The sequence below is a fragment of the Hippoglossus stenolepis genome, chromosome 13 (genome assembly GCF_022539355.2).
Source record: "Hippoglossus stenolepis isolate QCI-W04-F060 chromosome 13, HSTE1.2, whole genome shotgun sequence".
Taxonomy (NCBI): Eukaryota; Metazoa; Chordata; class Actinopteri; order Pleuronectiformes; family Pleuronectidae; genus Hippoglossus; species Hippoglossus stenolepis.
This window is the reverse complement of record NC_061495.1, coordinates 1484095-1493265: the sequence shown is the minus strand read 5'-3', so window position 1 is coordinate 1493265 and position 9171 is coordinate 1484095. Positions and strand designations below refer to the sequence as shown.

The 9171-nt window shown below is 50.3% G+C and overlaps 1 long non-coding RNA gene across 2 annotated transcripts in view; it reads left to right on the top strand.

Annotated features, from left to right (window-relative positions):
- LOC118120150 overlaps nt 1–8240 on the top strand; it is a 19958-nt gene extending 11718 nt beyond the window's left edge. For both annotated transcript variants that reach the window (XR_007034798.1, XR_004698183.2), the window contains exons 2-3: nt 4536–4601; nt 8174–8240. This is a non-coding gene — a long non-coding RNA (uncharacterized LOC118120150). The remainder of the gene's footprint in view (nt 1–4535; nt 4602–8173) is intronic.
- Nucleotides 8241–9171: the final 931 nt, after the last annotated feature.

Here is a 9171-nt window from a genome sequence, read left to right as displayed (position 1 = left end):
GTGTGTGTGTGTGTGTGTGTGTGTGTGTGTGTGTGTGTGTGTGTGTGTGTGTGGTCATGACCATACACACCATGTCAGCGCCTGCCAGCAGCCCAGCCTACAGCCGCACACAAACACACACCCTGCTCTATCTCTTTGTGTTACTGCAACACAACGGCAGCCACTCCTTCAGCCCCACCACAGATTATTGCTGCTCCTCCGGATCCGCTGCTGCACGACTTTACCCTGAAGTTTATGACAGCAGGAGGTGTGTGTGTGTGTGTGTGTGTGTGGTACAGAGAGAGAGAGTGAGGAGTGGCGATAAGGAGCCGGCACCGTAAACCATCGCGTTGGATCTCTGAGCGCTTATCAAGGCAGCGTTTCCGGCGAGAGTGAGTGATAGCGAAGAGATCGGCGGTGAGATGCGTCGCAGGTATCTCGATGAGGGAGATTAGATTCCCTGGTGGAGATTAGCGTGGAATCTGGCCTCTGCCTTATCACTGCGCCTACAGGGCGAACCCTGCCCTGTCCTACTTGGCAGGAAGCAGCTGAGCAGGCCGACACACTCCTGCAGACAAACAGCCTCAGGAAGGAGTTAATGCAATTATTCAGATTCATAATCAGAACGTGTAGCGAAGCTGGAACAAACTCATCTGGGACGTGTGATGAGGTCACTGACCTCTGTCTCAACTTCAGCCTCCAGTCACCTGGAGATAATAAGTGATGAGGAATAGTAGAAAGTGAAATGACGCTGTGTTAACTTCCTCTGACAATATTTCCCAGATGAAATTTAAAAAAACCAATCAAGTTTGAAGTGAACCTCGGATGAACATTAGTGTCGTTAGAGAGAATCGTTAGTTTCTCAGATTCAACAGCTCTTTTATGAAGTTGTTTTTGTCTCTGTATCGTAGTGAAGAAGAAATCCACCCGTCAGCGTTGTTGCCTGTGCAGGTGTGAACAGACAAATCAGAGTCTCTGCTGCAGGAAATGTCGTTTTTCTGAGTTCCAGCACGCTCATTAAATCCATTATCCTGATTGATACGATGATTATTTAATGATACTGATTATATGTAATAAGGTGCTGACTTCAGTTTTGGGTTCAGTTGCAGTTGTTTGATTTCTGCCGTCGGCCGTGCAGCAGCTCCGGGCGTAGAGGCGTGTGTGGCGTGAAGACATGGCCGTGGTTAGATGACCTGATCAGAGCTGGAGGTCGATGTGACCGATGGATTGAGTGAGGGGGAGGTTCAGGAGTAAGTCACCACGGCGAGGCCTCGTTCACACACACACACACACACACTGGTGTCAGGAGGTAAAACGTGATTGTGACACGCCGTCGCTTTTCCGACACGACAGCCACGTAACTCGAACTGGGTTAAGCAGCGAGAGAACAATCTCAACTATCTCTGGACTCATTCCTTCTTCTCTTTCCCCCACTTTCCTTTTCTCGCATGACTCGTCTTTGTTTACACAGCAACAACTCGCTCTCACAAGTCTGTCATTCACAGGCAGATTGTGGAGTTAAGAGCTCAGCGCCATAACTCAGACGTCACCGGCTAAATGCAGTTTGTTTTGTGTGTACAACAGAAGAAGAGTGTGTGTGTGTGTGTGTGTGTGTGTGTACTTAAGAGCGCTCGTTCCAACGGTGAACTAACCACACACACCTGGCCTGTTTCCTCCTCTGCTCATATATGGGCACAGCTTCCCCTACCTGGGCCCCACTGTGAATTCCAAAAAGTGGCAGTGCATGTGTGCGTGCACGTGGAAGAGGCTGTAGAGACGGATGCACGTCATGGAAAACCAGGATCAATGGGCAAGGCCCGCTGAGCTGCGTTTTTTAAGGTGTTCCTTTTGTTTTCCAAAGGTAATCAGTTAACACAGTGACTCACTGATTATTCAAAGTGGCAGCAGTGAGTCAATGAGGAGCAGCGGTCGTGTCGCTGTTTCACTAAACAGCGCTGGTCTGAATCCCTGTGAGTCCTGTGGATCGGTGGGATTATTCCATCAGGAAGGACGACGTTAGTCCCACCACCCTGTCACCGAGGTGTCTCCCTCGCTCCCTGCAGGATTTATCAGTGAGCGTGCTGGTCTTCAGGGTGGGGGGGTTCAGGTATCAGGGGCCAGGCTCTCAAACAGAGCTGACTTTATAACATTAGAGCCTCTGCGTTGCCTCGGGTTGGCACTAATGAAGCAGATTTATGGCTGTTTGCCGGGGTCCAGTTCTAGTTCTGCTTAAACCCTGCGACCCCACAAAGGCCGGGACGGGACGGGGACACGTAACTGCCTTTGCCCTGATTTCAGAAGACCGGACTATCCCTCTATCCCTCCTTTTAGTTTATATTTCTGCCCCCCACCCTCTCTCTCTTCTGCTGCCTCCTTTCTTCGCTCTCTGCACGTTTGCCAGGCCTTCATAAAGCAGCCTGAGCAGGGAGTTAGCTTTCCTTGGTCACCTTGCCAGCTCTTTCCCATCAGTCCAGCCCCCTGGAAGAGGCTGCAGACACCCCTCTCCCCCTCTGCAGGCCCGGGGCCGGGGTACGGGCCGGGGGGATCCAGGCCCGGGCTCGGGTCTGAAGGCCTGCGTTTAGTCCGCGCTGCGACTGACACCCAGCAGCACCCAAAGGAGCCGTTGGCATGTGTGTTTCATCTCCTCGGTTTATAATGAGGATAGAAAGTGAAAGAGGGGGAGAGAGAAGAAGGCGGAGAACAGTGTGTCTGGCAGAGGACGTCTGCTGGACAGCGAGGGAATATTCTGGGATGGGGAATGACTTTGGAGAGTGAACAGAGGTGGCAGAAGAGATGGAGCTTCCGCAACCTCTGAGCGACTGGCCTCCTCTCTTTGGTTGGACGCCTCCACTCGCCCATCACAACCAATCAGACTCCCCGGCTGGGCTCTGATGGAGCCCGGGGAGCTGGGAGGTGATATCTGATTGGCTGCCGGCCTCGTGGACTGTATTGTGGTCCTGTCTCGTGTTGCAGACTCTTTCTCTCCCGGCCAGGGGAACCGTACTGATTGGTCCAATCTCTGACTGTCAGTGTTCCTCTCATGAGCACAAACAAAGATGCTGACGAGCTCAGTTGTTCTGAGAAAACATAAAGTGCATCAGTGGAAACTGATTCCTTCGTGTTCACGTCCAAACCCGGTTGATTTCCTGCAGAAAGACACTGACGCTGTTGATGAGAACTTTCTGTTGGAGAAAGTTTTGAGAAAATGTGTTAAAGTAGTTTTTAAATTTGATTTTCTCCCAAATCCATTTTCGTGCCCAACTCTTCTCCTGCAGAAAATAAAACACGGCTGCGTTTCCAGTTTGTGTGTTTCTGGAAGAAAAAGTGTCGATGAGAAGCTGCAACGTCAGACGCTACACACACACACACACACACACACACACACACACACACACACACGACACACACACTCTGATGTAGAGGGAATGCATCCACACCCAGCTCACACATCCTACACTCCCACACACACACATGCCCACACATACTTGAGCAACAAACAGCACATGCACACAGGCAATGAACCAATGTCGCTTACTGCAGAAGTGCAACTTAGACACACACACACACACACACACACACACACACATACTTGTACAGTGGTCACCCCCAACTTTGAGGCTAAGGCAGGGTAATGATTCAGTTCCTCTTTGCTTCCTTCCGAACTAGTGTTTATGCACATGGACGCTGTGTGTGTGTGTGTCTGTCTGTGTGTGTGTGTGTGTGTGTGTGTGTGTGCATGTGTGTGTGTGTGTGTGTCTGTGTCTGTGTGTGTGTGTGTGTGTGTGAATGTGGATGTGGTCAGGCCCAGTCATCTTCCAGGCAGCTCAAAAGGAAACCCACATCAACTGCCATGCACCACACTCTAGGAATAGACTGGCCCAGTGGAGGCAGGAATGGAATGGCACGCCTGACCTCACCCCTCCTCACCCCTCCTCACCCATCCTCACCCATCCTCAGGCCTCCTGGCCCTCCCTCACGTTTGTGCTCTCGGTGTAAAATGTTCGATTCCTGATGCACTTGCTGACTGTGAGTCGCCCTGAGGGGACACACACGCGTGCTTCCTCTGCAGCGGCGCCGAGGAGCCTCGCTGGTCACGTGCAGGACGCCTCACGTATCTCTCTTTCATCTCCTTCACGTTTCTGCCCCAGTCGTTCTGTTGTATTTGCTGTTTTCACTGCACCTCGGTTCTGCAGCGTATTTGAAAAGGTGTGAGCCGGTGTCGCCTCAGTTTCGGTTCCTCCGTGTGACCTCGTCCTGTCGGAGGCTTCGGTCTCGGTGGAAAAAGAACCCGACTGGTCTCTGTACATTTGACCTCTCTGCCTCGTGGCGGTGGCAGCATCGCCAAAGCGTGGAAAAAAGACGGAGATAAGACACAGACGAGCTTATCACCTTATCTCGACGCTGTGAGCTTACTCAGCCTCGCCGGTCTGGACCTGTTGATATCACACTTGTGCTCAAAGTGCTGCTGACAGCTTCTACACGCAGACTTTCTTTGTGTCTTCATAAAGAGTTTTATATTAATTCATTAATTGTTTCTTCTTCTTTGTGTTTTTCAGCTCACAGTTTTCCAGAAGCACGATCCAACATCCGAGTGTTCCCCAAAGTCTTCTCCTGCACGAGAGGTAACTTTTTATCATCTTCACCTCCTTCCTCCTCCCACTGCTCCTCTTCCCTCCAGAGAACAGAACACACATTTCAGGAGACGCGTTCCATGATCGAGCCCAGAGAGCCGTGGGAACTGAAAGAAATGAACGTGTCACAAAACTGCAGCAAAGAAAAGTGATGGAGGATGAGACAAACGGAAAAGAGAGAGAGGAAAGAGCAGTGATGGAGACAGGGAGCTGGAATGTGACGGGGGCTCAGCACATTTCCTTTAATAAAAAGAAATTGAGTCAAGTGACCATCAGCTGGTCGGAGAGTGTTTGATCAATATGGTCATGAGGCCTCAGGTATGTGGAGCACGACGCTCAACCACAGAGGAAGAGGAGGCCGATCAGCCACGCTCTTCCTCCTCCTCCTCCTCCTCCTCCTCCTCCTCCTCCTCCTCCTCCCATCACCTGTATCTAGGTCGTCATTTATTAGGACTGGGTCAGTGCTCCCATTATGTGTCAGGCTGAGTGTTGGAGCCGGCATGGCGGTGGCCGCAGCCGGTCGCGCCTCAGGGCTAATGGGAAAGAATGACAGGAATCTGCAACTGATAACACGACCATGTTCGTCAGCAGATAATCTCCCATACCCCCCCCCCCTCGGGCTGCTCCTCTGCTCCTGCTTGAGCTCCTCTGTCTGCTCTCCTCCCTCCTCCCTCCTACCTCCTCTGTCTGCTCTCCTCCCTCCTCCCTCCTACCTCCTCTGTCTGCTCTCCTCCTCCTCCCTCCTACCTCCTCTGTCAGCTCTCCTCCCTCCCTCTCTCCTCCCTCCTACCTCCTCTGTCAGCTCTCCTCCCTCCTCAGGCTGCTCCTCTGCTCCTGCTTGATCTCCTCTGTCTGCTCTCCTCCCTCCTACCTCCTCTGTCAGCTCTCCTCCCTCCTCCCTCCTCCCTCCTCCCTCCTCAGGCTGCTCCTCTGCTCCTGCTTGATCTCCTCTGTCTGCTCTCCTCCCTCCTCCCTCCTCTGTCAGCTCTCCTCCCTCCTCCCTCCTCCCTCCTCCCTCCTCAGGCTGCTCCTCTGCTCCTGCTTGATCTCCTCTGTCAGCTCTCCTCCCTCCTCCCTCCTACCTCCTCCCTCCTACCTCCTACCTCCTCACCACTGACACCTCCATTCTCCCTCTACCTCTTTGCTCCTGTTGCTGTTTCTCTCTCCTCTCAGTCTATGATGGAGTGACATGTTCTCTCTCTCCTCTCAGTCTATGATGGAGTGACATGTTCTCTCTCTCTCTCAGTCTATGATGGAGTGACTTGTTCTCTCTCCTCTCTCAGTCTATGATGGAGTGACATGTTCTCTCTCTCCTCTCTCAGTCTATGATGGAGTGACTTGTTCTCTCTCTCCTCTCTCAGTCTATGATGGAGTGACTTGTTCTCTCTCTCCTCTCTCAGTCTATGATGGAGTGACTTGTTCTCTCTCTCTTCTCTCAGTCTATGATGGAGTGACTTGTTCTCTCTCTCCTCTCAGTCTATGATGGAGTGACTTGTTCTCTCTCTCCTCTCTCAGTCTATGATGAGTGACATGTTCTCTCTCTCTCAGTCTATGATGGAGTGACATGTTCTCTCTCTCCTCTCAGTCTATGATGGAGTGACATGTTCTCTCTCCTCTCAGTCTATGATGGAGTGACATGTTCTCTCTCTCCTCTCAGTCTATGATGGAGTGACTTGTTCTCTCTCTCCTCTCAGTCTATGATGGAGTGACTTGTTCTCTCTCTCCTCTCTCAGTCTATGATGGAGTGACTTGTTCTCTCTCTCCTCTCAGTCTATGATGGAGTGACTTGTTCTCTCTCTCCTCTCAGTCTATGATGGAGTGACATGTTCTCTCTCTCCTCTCTCAGTCTATGATGGAGTGACTTGTTCTCTCTCTCCTCTCAGTCTATGATGGAGTGACTTGTTCTCTCTCTCTCCTCTCAGTCTATGATGGAGTGACTTGTTCTCTCTCCCTCTCAGTCTATGATGGAGTGACTTGTTCTCTCTCTCCCTCAGTCTATGATGGAGTGACATGTTCTCTCTCTCCTCTCAGTCTATGATGGAGTGACATGTTCTCTCTCTCCTCTCAGTCTATGATGGGTGACTTGTTCTCTCTCCTCTCTCAGTCTATGATGGAGTGACTTGTTCTCTCTCTCCTCTCAGTCTATGATGGAGTGACTTGTTCTCTCTCTCCTCTCAGTCTATGATGGAGTGACATGTTCTCTCTCTCCTCTCAGTCTATGATGGAGTGACATGTTCTCTCTCCTCTCTCAGTCTATGATGGAGTGACTTGTTCTCTCTCCTCTCTCAGTCTATGATGGAGTGACTTGTTCTCTCTCCTCTCAGTCTATGATGGAGTGACTTGTTCTCTCTCTCCTCTCAGTCTATGATGGAGTGACATGTTCTCTCTCCTCTCTCAGTCTATGATGGAGTGACATGTTCTCTCTCCTCTCAGTCTATGATGGAGTGACTTGTTCTCTCTCCTCTCAGTCTATGATGGAGTGACTTGTTCTCTCCTCTGTCTTGATGGAGTGACATGTTCTCTCTCTCCCTCTCAGTCTATGATGGAGTGACATGTTCTCTCTCTCTCTCTCTCTCAGTCTATGATGGAGTGACATGTTCTCTCTCTCCTCTCAGTCTATGATGGAGTGACATGTTCTCTCTCCTCTGTTCTCTCTCCTCTCAGTCTATGATGGAGTGACTGTTCTCTCTCCTCTCAGTCTATGATGGAGTGACATGTTCTCTCTCTCCTCTCTCTGTCTATGATGGAGTGACTTGTTCTCTCTCTCCTCTCAGTCTATGATGGAGTGACTTGTTCTCTCTCTCCTCTCAGTCTATGATGGAGTGACTTGTTCTCTCTCTCCTCTCTCAGTCTATGATGGAGTGACTTGTTCTCTCTCTCTCAGTCTATGATGGGTGACTGTCTTCTTTTGTCTCTCTCCTCTCAGTCTATGATGGAGTGACTTGTTTCTCTCTCTCCTCTCAGTCTATGATGGAGTGACTTGTTCTCTCTCTCCTCTCAGTCTATGATGGAGTGACTTGTTCTCTCTCTCCTCTCTCAGTCTATGATGGAGTGACTTGTTCTCTCTCTCTCTCTCAGTCTATGATGGAGTGACTTGTTCTCTCTCTCCTCTCTCAGTCTATGATGGAGTGACTTGTTCTCTCTCCTCTCAGTCTATGATGGAGTGATTCTCTCTCTCCTCTCAGTCTATGATGGAGTGACTTGTTCTCTCTCTCCTCTCAGTCTATGATGGAGTGACTTGTTCTCTCTCTCCTCTCTCAGTCTATGATGGAGTGACATGTTCTCTCTCCTCTCAGTCTATGATGGAGTGACATGTTCTCTCTCTCCTCTCTCAGTCTATGATGGAGTGACTTGTTCTCTCTCTCCTCTCTCAGTCTATGATGGAGTGACATGTTCTCTCTCTCCTCTCAGTCTATGATGGAGTGACTTGTTCTCTCTCTCCTCTCAGTCTATGATGGTGTGACTTGTCTCTCCTCTCAGTCTATGATGGAGTGACATGTTCTCTCTCTCCTCTCTCTGTGTATGATGGAGTGACATGTTCTCTCTCTCCTCTCTCTCCTCAGACGGACTCGAACCCTCCTCGCCGTGGCTCCATCGACCCGCTCGGCCCTCATTGGTCCTCTGGCTGCTGTCAGTTGCTCAGTAGGCAGTGTAGATCCTGTGTAGCAATCAGCAGCTACATCTGGCTACTGGGTCTCTGACGGCTCGGCCTACTTCCCGGGCAAACGTGCCCGTCCCTCTCACATTGGCTGGTGGCACATTCCTTTCCCCTGATTGGCTGCGATGTCAGGGGGGCTAGATCCTGTGACCCCACAGACAGGATGTTCTCTGTGTCACAACTCCACAAGGGGCCCTTGTCAAGGGTTTTTTGTTCATGTGTGTTTCACTCCTTCCTCTTCTGCCATTCTTCTTTTAATTCTCAGTCTCTCCCTCCTGCTCCGGGAGCTCCTCTTTGTTTTAATGTCCTTGGTGAAAGCTGTTGAATAGAAACTAGAAAGAGGAAAAAGCCTCATTGATGCACGACGCCTGAAAACCTTTGCTTTGTCCTGAACCTGGCATACAATGTAGATTTCTGTGTGGTTTAATTCTACAGCTACATTGTCTGCTGGGTTTCTGGCTAGCGATATATAAGCATCTGTCGTATAAACCTGCAGCGCTGGAGACGGTGAGTGTTCATCTGCTGTGGTAACGTTCCTCAAATGTCTGACCCTGACTATTCAATAAAAAGAAAATATTTCACGCTGAATCCACTTAGTGAGTCGTGCTGTCGTTTGTCTGACTGAATAACACATTTAGAGAGAGAGAGAGAGCGAGAGAGAGAGAGAGAGAGAGAGAGAGAGAGAGAGAGAGAGAGAGAGAGAGAGAGAGAGAGAGAGAGAGAGAGAGAGAGAGAGAGAGAGAGAGGAAAAACATTTCTCTGGAATCTGCAAAATCTTAATTGATTCAGTGTTGCCTCTGTGTCCCAGGAGTTGACCCCGAGCAAGAGATGCCAGGAATATTCTAGTAGCTCAGCACAAAAGCCGCTCGTTGTCTGTCAGGAGGTTGTCAGGCCGCTGTCAGA